This window comes from Petaurus breviceps, unplaced genomic scaffold (genome assembly GCF_028583685.1).
Source record: "Petaurus breviceps papuanus isolate PSGF00001 unplaced genomic scaffold, PetGlider_PUasm1.0 176, whole genome shotgun sequence".
NCBI lineage: Eukaryota > Metazoa > Chordata > Mammalia > Diprotodontia > Petauridae > Petaurus > Petaurus breviceps.
The window spans coordinates 1,378,082-1,394,551 of record NW_027185771.1 but is presented as its reverse complement, the minus strand read 5'-3'; the positions used below and the strand labels follow the sequence as shown (position 1 = coordinate 1,394,551).

Sequence of the window (16,470 nt, the reverse complement as noted above, 5' to 3'; positions counted from 1 at the left end):
AAACCTGCTTACATCCATTATGTTGTTTGATCCTTACAATTCTAGGACATAGGTAAAACAACTATTACTATCCCCTTTTTGTTAGGGAACTGAGGTCTGGATCAATTAAGCACTGAGCCTTGAGGCCAGTTAAGTGGCACAATCAGGATAAGAATATGGGTCTCAGGGTGATCTTTGGAGCACATCACTGTTCTGAAGACTTGTTCCTGTCTTCTCTAGGGATTCTTCTTTTTTCTAAGCTCTAGGGTAGTAGTGGGGTGTATGGGGTATGCAGGAGGACTAGAATCTCTGGTATGAGTGTTGCTGAGCCTTTTTCAGAGCTGCCCATCCACCTCTGGTATCCACCCAATTCACTTAACTCTCACCTGTGGCCCTAAGAAGCTGTGGCATGTACAGTGGCCACACCTTGATAAACCTCTCAGCAGATGAACTAAACCGTTGAGGGTAAACTATGGGGCCTCAAACCCCGCGATGACTTGGGGGGATATCTATTCCAAGCACGTAAAGACATCCTTACACTGGAATGGGTAGATGAGATCAGTTTGTCCCAGGAATGGTGAAGACAGCTGGAACAGGTGCTGTGGAGATCTGAGAACTTAGACACTGAAGACACCAAGCTCATCTACTGCATCGTACTGACTTTTGTCTTGCCCCTGGACTTGACTCAGAAAAAGAGAGTGAGGCTGACAAATTAGTACAATTCTGCCTCACTTAAATAAAATTCACACATGGATCAAGACCGCCTGTAGCATCATTGGTTTTCTTTGAAAATGAAGTACAAACCACAAGGGTAGCAATGAGTGACAAGTTTATGGGAAGGGCTTATACTAAAATGCTATTGTGGAGTGTTTGTATTATGGTTACGGTAGTACTAGAGGTCATAGTAGTAGTCATTGTATCAGCAGCAGCAGCAGAAGTAGCAGCAGCAGTAGTAACAGCAGTAGCTGTATTAGCAGCAGTAGTAATAGTAACAGAAGCAGTAGCAGCAACAGCAGCAGCAGCAGCAATAGTAATAGCAGCAGCAGCAGCTGTGACAGTGGTCGTGGTGAGAGCAGTACAGTAGAACTCGTAGAGGGGGTGGTAGTAGTAATTTCACTACAGTGCTTGGAAAGTACCTTACAGATATTGCCCCCATTCAAACTAGCTATCTTTATGAATACCTCTATCCCAAGGACAGAGTATTATTCTTAGCTAAGAGCTGATGGAACAATCCAGGGCTATAGAACTTTTCTCTGTCAACAAGTCATAGACCAATTCCTGAAGTCGGTCTTATTTCTGCAAAAAAATACAATTATCATAACAGAGAACATGGTAGGGAGGAAAAATATGCTTGAAACTGAATGGGGTAAGCCTTCATTCGAATGTCATGTATGGAGCAAATAACCCTCCTCTCCCCCATGAAAAGTGTAATTCTAATTGAATCTGAGTCCAATAAGGAAAAATAAAGGATCTAGTTTTCTCCTTAAATTAATTTCTGAAAAATATTTTTGTTGCCTTAATGTGGGAGGAGGAGCTTGGGGGGGGGGTGAAGAAAGGGAGTAAAGATCTAAACGTGATGCCACTGGAGTAGCAAAGTTCCGGTGAGGACATTCCATCTACCACTGCACATCAAAAAATCCTGCCTATATTGGCAGGATTTAAACCTGGGTCTTTCTGATTCTGAGGTTGGCCCCTTCTTTGCCGTCCCATGCTGCCTTTCCTACAAGTTCACATTGATGCAAAACTTTAAGATTTGCTAAGCCTTTTATGTACATTATGCCATTTGTTATTCCAAACAACCTGGAGAATTGGGCGCTTTTATTATTCCCATTATATAGATGAGGAAATTACAGCTGAGGTTAAGTTACTTGCTGAGGGTCCTCCAAGTAGGATTCAAATTCAGGTCTTTCTAAATCCAACCCTTTATTAATTATGTCACCTTGATGCCTAAAATCTTCTTGATGTTCAGTTGTGTCTGACTCTTTGTGACCCCATTTGGGATTTTCTTGGCAGATACAGAATGGTTTGCCATTTCCTTCTGTAGTTCATTTTACAGATGAGGAAACTGAGGCAAATGGGGTTAAGTGACTTGCCCAGGGTCACACAACTAGGAAGTGTCTGAGGCTGGATTTGAACTCAGGAAGATGAGTGTTCCTGACTCCAGACCTGGCGCTCTATCTACTGTGCCACCTAGCTGCCCCACCTAAAATCTTATTATAGGTCAAATAGTGGTAGCAGCAGATTCCTGCCTCCTAGGATTCAGTGACCACATCATGCCAGGCCACCATGGTAGGCACAGATGTGTTCTCACAGTGGCCAACACTGGCTTTGACACTCCCCCACGTGGAAATGTGAAATAGTAGCCAGTGACTGGTAGTCAGGGCTTCCTGTAACCTTGATGTAGGAAAAGAACTCTCAGTCCTTCCCATTTCTAACCTCAGTGCTCTCTTCCTTTGAGCTAAGGTGAGACTTTAGCTAGGTGTCTGCCACTCACTGAGGGAAATAGATCAAAGTACCTGACCAGCTTTTATTCTCTTAATTGGTCTTCCACATGAGTCGGAATTTCTTTTTCCAGAGCCTACATTTGGAAAGCCAGCAAAATATGCCATTCCAAGCTAACATGCATTGGCTAATTGGGGAGAGATTTATGGCTATTTCTTTGTCAAACCACAGCTCTGTTGGGAGGCAAGATTTCTGGTACTTGAACAAGTTGGGGGAATCTTTTTAATTCCTGTACATTATACTTTTCAGTGTCTTTCAACTACCTAGAAAAGTTCATTATATTTTTAATATGATTTTAAAAATTAAAATAAAATAATGATTTGATATACAGACATTGATGAAAGATGTGTTTTTAAAGCAGTAAATTAAAATCTCATTAATATTTCAGTGAGAATATTTTGTGCTTATCTGTTTCATCTCTATTTTTGACCTATGGCTTGGAGTTCACAGCATGAAGGAGATGGTGAAATCTGTTCACCATAAAATGTTAATTATAAGTAAATTACAGCACAAACGTTCAATCAGCCACATTAATTCTACATAAAGTGAATTATTGTAGCAGAAAATTTTAAAATGTGACTGAATTTTGTAATCTTCAGCCTCCATTTTCTACCTTTCTTGCCAGTGCTAAGTCTCGGGTGTTTATCCCAGACATCTCCGAACTCTTTGTGTGGTATTGAGCTCTTTCTACTTAGTATGTTTTAAAAATTCAGAAGTACAGTATGAGCCCTTTACATGCATCCCCTGCTTTCTCAGTTGATTCTTAATTGCACAAAACTCTCTTTGCCCCATGGCAAATTGTAATGGAAGTTTGAACCAGTCAGACTTCCTACGTCTCTGAAACAGAGTCAAGAAGGTTTTAACTCAGTTGTCTAACAAACAGAAAAACATGGTTCAGGGTGAATAGGGTAAATGAGCTGTTTCAAGTAGCTGAGAGAATCTCTATTGGGACTCTGAGAAGAGTTTGAGGGGGTGTAAATTGGAGAGATGAGAAATGGAAAGGGCCCCCTGTGTTATCTTACTCAGTCTTCCTTTGGGGCAAACAGCATCACAAGGCACTCCCCTAATGTGTTTTCTGGGTCTTTGCCCAGTCTGAATTATGTGATCAGTGAAGGGAGTTGATACCTTCCCTCATCTTGATCCCTTAATCCCTTATCTCAGGATGCCCTTGGCAAATGAAGGGTTAATGGAGAGCCTGCACTTGAAGCCAAGTTTAGGATAAAATAGTATGGAAAGAAAAGGAAATTCCTTCCAGTTGGTTTTGTGCGTTGGTCATTTCTGAGCTATTTACTCACCTTATTTTCTTAACTATAGGATAGCTGCTTCTTGTTTCCCTTCTTCCTAGTCACCAAGGACTAACAGTTTTGGTTCACCCATTATGAATATCAAGGTGACATGGTTTTTGGTTTGGTTGGTTGGTGGAGTTATGAGGGCCACATGATCTCAGTTCCTTCAGAAGGAAGCGAAGCTATTCTCAGTTCACATATTAACAAAAAAACACCCGAAGACACAAACCATAATCAAATTCATTCTTCTGCTAGCTTGTGGACATTGGAATTCTCTAGTGCCCTAATTTGTAGGTAGTTGGGAGTTAATTAGTGCCCATTCTGCTTTATAGTTCTTAAACATAAAGACATAAAGAGGCATAGGAACAAGACCCTAAAACATCTCTCCATTCTAGAAGAGGGTACAGCTGTTAACCCAACTGTATCGAGTACTTCATCTGAAATGGTACCACCCTGTAATGGTCCATTTTTCTTACCAAATATAATCTGGATGTCCAAGCTTTAGGACATGGCAGATATGGAGAAGACATAGTTTTAAAAAATGTAGATTTCTCTGTGCTCCTGGCATATTGAAAAATGTTTAAATTTAACTAGTGTGGTTTTGATAGGGGAGATTATGCATTTATAGCCAACAATCAGCACAAGGGTAAAAACTATTGGGGGGGGGGTATCTCTTGAAAACATAAGAAGTACAGGTAGCTCATCCTGTCAACCTTGCTAATTGTTCATTAGTAGCAAAGCCACCAATGATTCCCTGAATAAGAATGCCCCTGTGTATTTGTTCCATATTTAGGTTGCTTGCTATTAGCAAGATCTTTAATCCAGGGACTAGATACCATTAGGCACTGGACACAGGGGATGCCACTGATTCCAGTTGGGTACAATATTATGTAAACCACCCAGAAAACTCTTTGATAAATAATCTGTGGTGGTACTTCTTGTGTATGTGTTTGATTTACATAATGTGTCTCCATTCTTCACAGGAGAGAACTAAGAACTAACTGAGGTGTCCAGATAGCCTCTGGGAACCTTGCATAGAGTCCTTTGGGGAAGGAAAAGTCACTCTTCCAAGAAAGTTTAGAAAGACAGCTAGATTGGGAATCACCCATTAGACATGGATCACCCTAACCAAGTTCCCCTCTTCTCCTTTTGGTCTACTTCTCTGGCATTCTCTGTCTCTCTGTGTCTCTGTCTCTCTCTCTCCCTTCCTTTCTCCTCCTCCCCCTCCTCTTTCTCTTTCACCTTCCTCCCTTTCTTCTTCCTCACCCCTAATCTACCCCTACTCTCTTTCTCCATCACATCCATTCACTTAGAATTAAGATGAAAAGATTGATAAAGAATTCCTCCTCCTGAGAAAACCATCATATGAATTTTTCCTAAAGGGAGAGTATTTAAGTAATAAAATTTTGTGCTGTTAAGATCCCAATGACTTTGATGTAGGAGTGCCTCCAAATCACAGAATCACAGATTTTGACAGAGGGATAGAACTTCCACAGCCATCTAGTCTGAACACATATAATAGACCTGACAAGTGGTCATCCAGTGTCTTCTTGAAGATTTCCACAGTGAGGGAAATTCATCACCTCTCTAGGCAGGTTCCTTCTGCTTTTGATCAGCTCTAATAATTAGTAATTTTCTCCTGACTTCATGTCTAAACTGATTTCTTTTCAACTTTCACCCATTGTTATAACCAAAAATATAAGTCCTCCTCCACTTGATAACCCTTCAAATATCTAAACACAGATACCTTGTCTCCCCTAGTCTTATTTTCTCCTGGCTAAACACATCCATTTCCTTCTGTGAATCCTCATGTGCCATGAATTCACAACCCTTCACCGTCCTGGTTTCTCTTCTCTGGACATCTAAGAGAATTGAATAAGACTCAGGTTTTAACAAAGACTCAATCTCTGATCTTATGACAAAGGCAGAATTGACCTTTGGTATTCTCATGTCTAACACCTCAAGCAATTTAAAGCATAGCCCAATACATATAATTTTCTCCAGGAACACTTACAACTCAAAAGTCGCAGAAAGAAGACCACTAGGGTAACCAGATGAATTCATTTGGAACTACATTCCTCTGAAACCTAGGTCTCCCGTAGCTGTCAGCTTGTGATCTTTCTAACATATTTACATTTATAGCCATAATATAAAGACCAATCTAGAGATGCTACCCCAGAAGCCTGGGCTCTCCTCCTATAGCTAATGACCTTTGTTAAAGCTATTACAAAATATGCTCCTTCCTCGTTCCTATAGCAAAGCTTCTGACTTTGAACACTCTCACTGTGGCCCTTAGCATCCTGGGTGTGATAATAAGGCTGCAGGTGGAGGCAATGAGACATTCACTGAAAAACGAGGTTAGCACCAAGGGAGTCAGCAGTGAGACCAAGGGTTCCTGGAGGACCTTCAGGAAGTATACCATTACAAGAAAACTCTGAGTGGGGATTTAAAAGTGACACTGGGGGACATTTTTAACACTAGAAGTTCCTAGAATTTCCCCCCCCCCATGGGAGTGGAATGGAGTGATGGTGGTGTTGAGCTCTGATTTCATCAGTATAGGAAATTCCTAGAGTAGTCTTAGAAGTGTTCCTGGGGTACCAAAAGGTCAAGAAGAACTCACCCATAGTCATACAACTGGTATGAGGGACTTGAAGCAGGAATTATTCCTCAGTCTTCTGGATTCCAAGACCAGTATCCTATTTTCTATAAATTACTTGTTGTCAAATATGTGGCATCTGTTGATTTTTTCTCTTATTTTGGTAAAATTTCAGAAACTGTTTGGATTCTCCACTTTTCCTCACCAACTATCTCTACCATGTCCAGTTGATTATAGCTCTACAACTCTTGTCTCCATTTTCTTTGGTTCACTTGCATGGTTACTACCCTAATTCAGGCTCTCCTCCATGAAGTTCTGGGCTAATGTCTCTAAATCAGCTTTACTATGGTAGCTTCATAAATCACCTCCCTGTCAGGATCTTCCTTCTCTGTCCATTCTTAATCAATAGCCAAAATGAATTGTCCTTTTGTAAGGATTTGACCATCTCACTCACATGATTAAAAGCATTCAGTAGGCTTACTGCTACCTCATGTAATAAAATACAAACCCATTGGTCTTATATTTAAGACCCTATATGATCTGGCTCTAGTCGACCTCCCCACCTATATTTATATATTATTCATACATTCAAGCTCTATGTTCCCACCAAATTAGATGATGCCCTAAACTTGGTATACCATTTCCCATTCCTGTGCCTTCTCACCAACTTCATCTCATTGTTTCTTGTACCTAGAGTCCATTTTCTCTTCTTCTTGGTTAGGAATTTATATCTTTATTCAAGTTCTGTTTCAGGGCTCACCTCATCAATAAAGCCTTCCTTCCTTCCTTCCTCCCTCCTTGAATAATCCTGGTACTGAATCTCTTCTTTTTCCCTTCGTACCCAACCCTGTTTTGTACTTATCTGTGACCTTTCCCATTCAATTCAATGTAAGTCCCTTGGGCATTGGGAATTGCTTTGGTTTTTGTTTTTATTCCCAGCATTACAGCTGTAACCAGAAATCCCATCATTCGGAGCAAATTCATGCCAGAGACAGCAGATAAAGGATGGCAACCTCTCCTTCCTCTCCTTGTCTTCACTGGACTGTCTCTTGACCCATCCCAAGGGTTTTCTTCACCCTTAAACATTTTGATAGAGGGCTGCAAAACATAGAGGCTAAGAGGGGCAGGGCTACCTGACTTCTCTGTGGAGGCAGTGGGCCCCTGAGATGTCAACACTTGGGTCAAAGGCTCACTTACAGTTCCAAGGTACAGCTCTGGCCAGCACCCAACAAAGTCCCTTCTACATCCTCAGTAGGAACTTGGTGTTGAATTGAATTGAATTGCAAATGAATTAAAATCAGCTTTCCCATTGCCCAGTGGATTTCTCCAGGTTTCTGGTTTAGGGACTCAAGCCAAGAAAATATGTCAACTTCTTCACTCCAAAACTGTAACCCAGGCCTCAGGCACAAGGGCTAGAGATGAATCAATGTGACTGGCATCTATCTACACTCATTTAGAACTTTGGAATTGATTATGTAACATAGGAGACCGGCATGGCATGCTCCCATCAGAGAAGGTGCTGTGCTTTATAAGCAAAGCAGAATTAAAGTAGCTCAAAAGAAAAAAAGAGATGTGCAAACTTAAAGAATCCACCCCAAATGTTCCCATGGAGTATTTGTGTCCAATGTGTGGTAGAGCATTCTGAGCTGATATTGGTCTGATCATCCACAGTCTGACATACTGTAACTTGATTCTAACATAGTGATGTCATTTTGGTCTTCTTCAAGAACAAAGGACAATAACCAAGACTCATTTAATAAATCTTGTGCACCAACCATTCAACCAATCAAATTAAAGACCTTTATTCAAGCACTTCTTATGTTCCAGGTGCTGTCCTAAGTGCTGAGGATACAAAGCAAAGAAATGGTACCCATCCCAAATGGAATTTTATTTCCTATTTCATGCCTAGAAGTCCCTTACTTCATCTCCTCACTCCTCATTGTTGCCAAATTGCAGATGGTAATGGTATACGTTTTGTGACCTCCTATGAACTCCATGATTTACTGGCATCTAGCAAAACTGAACTGAAGCATTGTTTCCCTATCAATATTTGGTTTCTGTGTCAAGGATCAGCTCTTCCCATTAGTTGAATTTAGAGTCTTTGCTCTGGTCTCTCAGATAAGCCACTCCATTTAAAATCCATGAAACCAACCAGAAGGCTGAAGCAGGAAAAATTGAAATGCATTTTTTAATAATAATCATAAGAAATGAGCAGAAATGGCAGTCCTAACACATATATTAAGGGAAGAGAAATCCCACTCTGAAGGGGATGAGAAGTGGAATTTCCAATTTGCTAATGGCCAGAGTTACTAATCTGCAAATGTATGCCAGCATTGGTGAGTCTTCTTTTAACAGGCAGAGATAACCTTGGGGATTAAAATGTCTGAGAGGGAGAGTTAGGAATCTGGTGCCATTAAAAATATAGGTACATCAGGTCCCAAACAGACTAGATCAATTAAATAAACCACTAGCTAGAAGATGGGTACTTGAGGAAAAAAAGGAAGCTATACCAAGTACCAGAGTTTTAACCAAAATCCGATTTTTGTACTTCTGTCCTGAACTCTCTGCCCTTTCTGCCCCATCCCGGACTTTTCAGACCTTCTTGACCCTCCTATCTGGGAAGAAAGTGTTCTAAAGTCTTACACTTTTCAAAAAGTTTATTTTAAAAGAGGACTAGGAAGGACAATAACACACCCAAAGGTATGACTTTATAATGGTATTAACCTTAGGGATAAGGTGTTTGGGATCAAGAGGGCCTTCTCAGCTAGACCATCCATTCTTGACATGGAGTAAGGAGACCAACTCCACTTGATACAATCTCCTGCTCTCCCTGTTTCCTGCTTTATTTATCAAAGGCAGTGTGCCAATAAACGGCTAGAGAGTTAGCATCATAAAGACCTTGGTTCAAGTCTTGGCTTTGACACACATGGGCTATGTAACCCCTAGTTAAGTTACTTAACTCTCAGTCTTCTAGGTATCTCTCTGACATTATAAGTTGCAGATCTCAAAGACAGCTAGGTGGTGGAGTAGATTTTCAGAGTAGATTTGGAGTCAGGAAGACCTGAATTCAGATCCTGCCTCAGATATTCACTAGCTGTGTGACTCTAGGCTAATCACCTACCTTTTGTTAACCTCAGTTTTTCCATCTGTAAAACAGGGTAATAATAGCCCCTATCTCACACAGTAGATGTTAAAGTAGGTTATATCATGCTAGCTCTCATCATTATCTGCATGGGTAAAGGGAATTTTCCTCACCAAGAAAATCTCCTGTAGCACTGAAATCATAGGTCCATACCCCCTTCCCCAATAGGAAAATAATGTGCTTTAAACTTGCCCTCAAAATTTAATTTAATTGTTATCAAAATCAGGCATTTTCAGTGTTTGTAGATGTTCTGTTTTGTTTTTAGAAGGCCTGGGAGAATTATTTTGTTAACATAGGCCAGTGAACCCATGTGGGAAAAAATATATCCAGTAAGCCAGTTCACAGGGGTAGGGAAGCAGTGGAGAGAGCTCATGAGAGGAAATTATAGCAGAGAACTGTACAAATTGAAGTGTTTGATAATTGATGGCAGAGAGAGCATTTAAGTGTGGACATTCCTCCTTCTTTACTGAGGCTGCCAAATAGATTGTTTTTATTTCAAGCCTTTGCCTATGTCCTCCTGCACGTGTTTGAAATCTTCCCTACTTTGTGGTATTTGTCAACTCCAGAATGGATTCCTTCTATGGTCAAGACCACCTCATCTTCCTGGCTCCATATCTTAAGAACCGAAAATTTCCCTATCTTTCTCGGATGATTGGGGGGGTTTATTGAAATGATAGAGTCTAAACATGGTTATTGCTAATGAGAAATAGATTACTATAGCAACACTGACAGATGCCCTCTGCTTTGTGTCGGTTGTCTTCCTTCCTGTTTCATCTACAGAAATAGAAAGGTGACCCAGAAGACATTAGCATCTGCCAAACTGAATGCTTGCTTTCTCATCTTTATGAAATCAGTCAGCCAACAAATATTTATTAAATGCCTACTATGTGTCAGGCACTGTGCCAAGCTCTGGGGATACAAAAAGACAACTGGCAAAGTTATTTATCAGTTTCATGGAAGATGTCCTAGGTAGGATTGATGCAGATGGAGGATTTCTGAGTGATGAGGTCCTAGGACCAAATGCTCTCATTCCCAGATACTTCAGGGCTAATTGCATTGAGACTCTGATACCTCCTCAGAGAAATCCATAGCAATATGAAAAAGACTGGTTAGACTATCCACCCTGGAAAAATAGAATTAATAATAGCTGATACATGTATTTTGCTTTAAAGTGTGCCAAGTGTGTTCTCCATATTATCTCATTTGATTCTCACTACAATCCAGGTAGACTCAGAGGATCTAGGCATTTAAGGGGCTTAGAATTGGAAGGGGAAGTATTCAACTCCAGACCCTGCATTTTATAGGTGAGGAAAGCAAGAAAGGTGAAAATGGCATATCTGGTGTTATTATACCCATTGTAATCAATGAAAGGTTGAATGCATGGCCACATAACCAGTAAGCGTGCAGAGGTAGGCTTCCAAATGAGTACCCTCTAGGGTACCCCATAGTGCACCAAGTACTAGGCTTGGAGTCAGGAAGAGCTCAGCTGAAATATGGCCTCAGACATTTACTAACTGTATGATCCTGGGTGAGTCACTTAACCTCTGTCTGCCTCAGCTTCTTCATCTGTAAAATGGGGGTCATAATAGAACCTATCTCCCAGCATTGTTATGAAAATCCAAAAGATAACAATTGTAAAGCACTTAGTTCAATATCTGACATGTAGTAAGGGCTATATAAATGCTAATTATTATTTGGAGAAGCATTTAGCACAATTCCTGGCACACAATAAGCACCATAGAAATGTTAGCTGTTTTTGTTGTTCTTAATTGCTGGGCAATGTCTTATGCCTCTCCCTCTCCCAAAGTTACTAGTAATATCTGTTGCCAAAACATATGCTTGCTTTCTTATCTCTACAAAAAGCTTTATATGGATCTAAGTAGTCAGTGCATGAGAGCATCCTTGATGAAAACACGGGAAGGAAACAAGCAGGCTTTCACAGAGGATCCCATTTTTACAGTCTCAGAACTGATCCGTCCATCCCATTTTTCCACTTACATATGTCACTTGGACAAGAGCTGTTGAGAAGGCCAATGAGCTGGGTCCAGAAGGGAGCAAAAGGAGAAGACTGGGCTGGATAGCACTGGGAAACTGGACATGGTGATTCCAGGTTCATCTCCATGGCAATAACCTGTCTTTCCTATCAATGCTCTAATGGCTACATGGTAGCCATTTTTTTTCCAGTGATAAGTGAAATGTTTAACTTTAATCAGATTAAATAAAATGATCTGGAAGCCACAATTACAATGCACTAAGGGCAAGAAATCTACAGATGGGACTCAACTACTTATTCATTTGCAAAATTAGTGATTATGTCTCTATATTTCTCTATATATATATTTCTAGTAAAAATACTTTAAGCACATGAATTTTAAATATGAATTGGAAACAAAAACATGAATAAATAAATGAACAAACAAACAAATAAATACAAACTTCAAAATTTGAGTACAACTTTAGAGAGAGGGGAAGATTTCTATCAACAAACAGGTGATGATACAAAATTTGTTCGGGAAAAGTATCCCAAATACCACGTAGTTCAGTGCTGTCTCTTCTCCCCAGATTCTTCCATTAAGTTCTGTCTGGTGAGCTGCACACTCTTCTTTCCAAGTTTATGACTTCCACTCTAGTCTCTAGAATCTCAGAAGCACTAAAAATAGAAATACAAAGAATGATGAAAAGATAGCAAGAGGCTGTCATCCCTTTTCCCTTAAGGATAAGAAGCATAAATGACATTAGGGAAGATATGTATTCAAGAACTAAAAGTGGGCTGGTCATGCCATGAGAATGAGAGAAGACCAGGTAGTTGACTAATACTTGTAGGATAGTGAAAGAAGGTAAGGCCTGTGGTGTGTTGGATAGATTGTGAAAGATTTATGGGAAAATGTAGATGAGGATCAATCAGAACAAGATTATATGGAGGAGTTACTATCTGCACTGATGAAAGGGGCACTTGCATGGGTGAAAATATGAACCCTTCACTTAGACTGATGATCAAGATTATGCTCCTTTATTTCCTATAACATCCTGTTTCCAAAGACTATATAATGATTTAGATATAGTCCAAAGAATATAATGATTTAGATTTTAGAGGAGATGTGATTTTGGCTCCCCCATAAACTTCATGGTTTGTAACTGAGTACATAACCTTGGATCCATGTTCGCTTTCCTATGTAGATTTTCCAACAAATTGGATAGAACATGGTGAAAAGGTTCTGTTTTGTGTGAACATGGTATGGGGGTCATTGTATGAAAACAAAAATGAAACACAAGTTCACCTTCGCTAGAGTGAAGAGAGAGTTATTGCTTTTGAATATAAGAGAACCAGAAAATGCAAAATGAAGAGTAAACAACTATTCTTCAAGAAAGATATAGTATCTTATCACATTTGAGAATGTGATCTACTTTCAGTACCCAACACAGAGGACTGAGATGAGGATGCAGGGAGCTTGAAAGGAAGGCTAACTTGTACACTTCATAACATACGGCAATAGCATCTGGTTTTGCCTTTCTCTGTATACCTGATGCTTAGCAACAAGACTGGCATATGGTAGGCACTCCATAAATGTTTGTTGGCCGTGTCAGTTAGCAACAGACTGTCATTGGTTTTTTCCACTTTAAATCTCTTGCTATTTTATTTTCTTTGTAGTTCAAGAAAAGGCAGTGTAGAAAATAGGTAATTCATTAAAAAAAACCCTTTCATTAAAAGCATATATTACCAATGTAATAAAATTCAGCCTTAGCTCAGCATTCAAGGCCCTCTAATATGTTATTCTAACCTACATTTCTGACTATTTGGTAATAATAATAATAAGGAGAAGGAAGAGGAGGATAGACAGCATTTATGTAGCTCTTTAAGGTTTGCAAAACATTTCATCCTCATGATAGCCCTAGAAGGTAAGCTACTATAACAGCTTATTAATTAATTAAAATTTAATTATATATGATATATAAATAATAAAATATAAAAAATAAACAAATGAAGTATATAATAAATGTATTTTATATAATATATAAATATAACTAATAATATAATTAATAATTTAGTAATGATACTATTACTACCCTCACTTTATAGATGAGGAAACTGAGGCAGAATTGCCCATGGTTTCACAGCTGGTAAGTGAGACTGAATTTGAATTCAGTTCTTGCTGACTCCAGGTCTGGTGCTTTATCTACTGTGCCATCCATGCTACTTCATATTCCAATTTATTCCCCTTCATATGCTTTGTGTTCTAGCTCTCCTTCACTCATATCCCATACACTATTGTCTGTGCCTCCCTTATATCCATTCAGACTGTGAAGGTAAGGCAGGTGAAGATCTGCCTGTTGAAATTCTACCTACCATAAAACAAATACTATCTTCCCATAAAGTTTCCCCAACCCCACACATTATCCTTCAGTTGCCTCACCCCTAACCAGAAGTAATCTCTCTTTCCTAAGAACTCCCATAGTGCTCTCTTTGTCTCTTGCTAATGAACTTCAGATCTATTTTTATTATAATTATTTGAATTTGTGTCTTTTCCCTTACTAAATGATAAGCCCCTTGAATGAATGAACTGTGTCTCATTGATCTTTGTATTTTCCTGAGTGCCTCTCGTGGTGCCTTGTGTGTCATAGGCACTCAACAAATGTTGACTGAATTAATTAAATGGATGAGATGACTAATTGGTGACTTGATTTGCGAAGTGTATGAAGGAGTTTTTGAGGAAGATTTTGATCAGTTGCTCTCCATGGAGGAAAATGAATTTCCATTAGCAAGAGGGATTTTGGCAGGACTTTAAAGAAGAATTTTTTTCCATAGATAAAATGCTTGAATGTGCTGCTGAGGGAAGTGGTAGACCTCCATTCCTAGAAATATTCAGAAAAAAGATGAGAATTATCAATCCTCATTATTTAGGCAATAATCTGTTTATAGAGAGGGGGCCAGACAAGAGGATCATTCAAAATCCCTTCTGCTTTTCCTAACCTACAATAATAATTTTCCTATTCTTATAATAAAGTTGCACATGAGCAAAAATGCTTTCTTCTCCCTTCCAATCAAAGAACCATGGCTTTTGGTAAACAACTTAGTCACCAAACATAGCCACAATATAACTAAATACTTGATCTATGCTTACTTATAAATCTTGGAATTTTGTTTCATGGTCTCTTTTTTATTTTGTCTCTGCACAAAGCAAAACCTGTCCCAAGATCTAACTCTGAATTTATAGTTCTTTTTTCCTCCATGTTATTCTTTCCTTCAGACCAAGAATCTTAGAATGATTTTTCTGTTCTTATTATGGCTACCTCCTTCTGTTTTCAACATGCCACAGAAACTGGTCTCTCCAAGACTGCTAAAGACATTACTGGCCAAAGCCACAAGCCAATTCTTTCTCCTCATTGGACCTACCCTGCCTCTTGAGTCTGTCAACATTGACTGTTTTTTCAATATAACGATTTCTCATATCTGTTTCCAAGGCATAATTCTCAATGGAACTTTCTGGCATTCATCTATTCCTTTTGCCTAACTTCTCTTCCATTCTATAACTACTAACTATTATGTTCCAAAATTAATGCTTTAACCCTTTGCTCTTGCCCCTAGTATCTCCCCTAAGGAATCTCATAGATCTTTTAACCTGGAGGATAAATTAGAGATCATCCAATGTAATACTCTTATTTTATAGATGAAGAAGCTAAAAGGCCTAAAGTTTCTTCTTTTACATATGATTAGATGGTAAATAAAATGAGTATAGGATGAGATTTTAGCTTTCTAGAGCACAGCATAAAATACAGTAATCACAAATTCTTAACTATCAGTGGAATACACCCAACAGGAAATGGTAAAAATACAATTATGTGGAAACTTTAAAAATTTATCATAATTGGTCTTTAAACCAAAAAAAGAATGGGAATAGTAGAAGATTGCCTATGTATATCCACCACAGTAGATACCAATGAGAGTAGTTACAATTTAGGAAGAAGTAAAGAAGTGGTAAGACCCAGAATATCCCTGAGAGCAAAACTGAAGGAGCCAATGATGAAGCTTACGTACTCAGTCGTTTATACAAAAAGTTACAAAATATTGGTATATATGCATATAGACACATACATGAACATAAACACAAGCACATACACACAAGCACACAATACACAAGTGCATATGCATGCACGCATATATACATATTGCACACATATATGTATATACACACATGAATATGCATTCACATATGTGCATATACATGGTTGCTTATGTGTATAAATATATGTACACACACACACACACACACACACACACACACATATATATATATGGAGAGAGACAGAGACAGAGAGGGAGAGTAGAGAAAGAGAGAGAGAGAGAAAGAGAGAGAGAGAGAGAGAATGTATTCATATGAGGAAATCCAGGAATCAGACTGGAGGAAGAGGTTGGAGGGGGAAGCATGGCAGAGAACATTTGTTTGAAGATCAATGGAGGCATAAACTGAAAAAGTACTAAAATATAAACACTAGGATTTACTATAGACCACATGGGTAGGGATCTTGGGGAAATATTACAAACCGAGAACAGCGGCAGGATGTAGTAGTGATGAGATATTTAAACCATCTAGATATCTTCAAGAGAGCTCTTGACTCTTTCTGTCTCTATCTCTGTCTGTGTGTATGTCTCCGTTCTGTGTCTCTGTCTCTTTGTCTGTCTCTGTTCCCATCTCTCTCTCTCTCTCTCTCTCTCTCTCTCTCTCTCTCTCTCTCTCTCTCTCTCTGTTGTGTCTCTGTCTTTGCCACCAATAATGTATTGACTAATCTTAATGAAAATTCTATCCTTGAAAAGTTAAAGGAGCCAATGAGAGGAACTTCTTTTTCCAGACTTGATTCCTATTAAAAGGAAGAAACCGGCTTTTAGAGTGAAAATGATTGGAGCCTTTGAGGAATGTGATCAGCTTCAGTTTAAAATTTATGATAGAGGAGAGGAACATCAAGTCAAG

The 16,470-nt window shown here is 39.1% G+C and overlaps 1 long non-coding RNA gene across 1 annotated transcript in view; it reads left to right on the top strand.

Moving 5' to 3' along the window:
• LOC138159258 (uncharacterized) overlaps positions 1-16,470 on the top strand; it is a 1,259,001-nt gene that overhangs the window by 922,127 nt on the left and 320,404 nt on the right. The window lies entirely within an intron of this gene.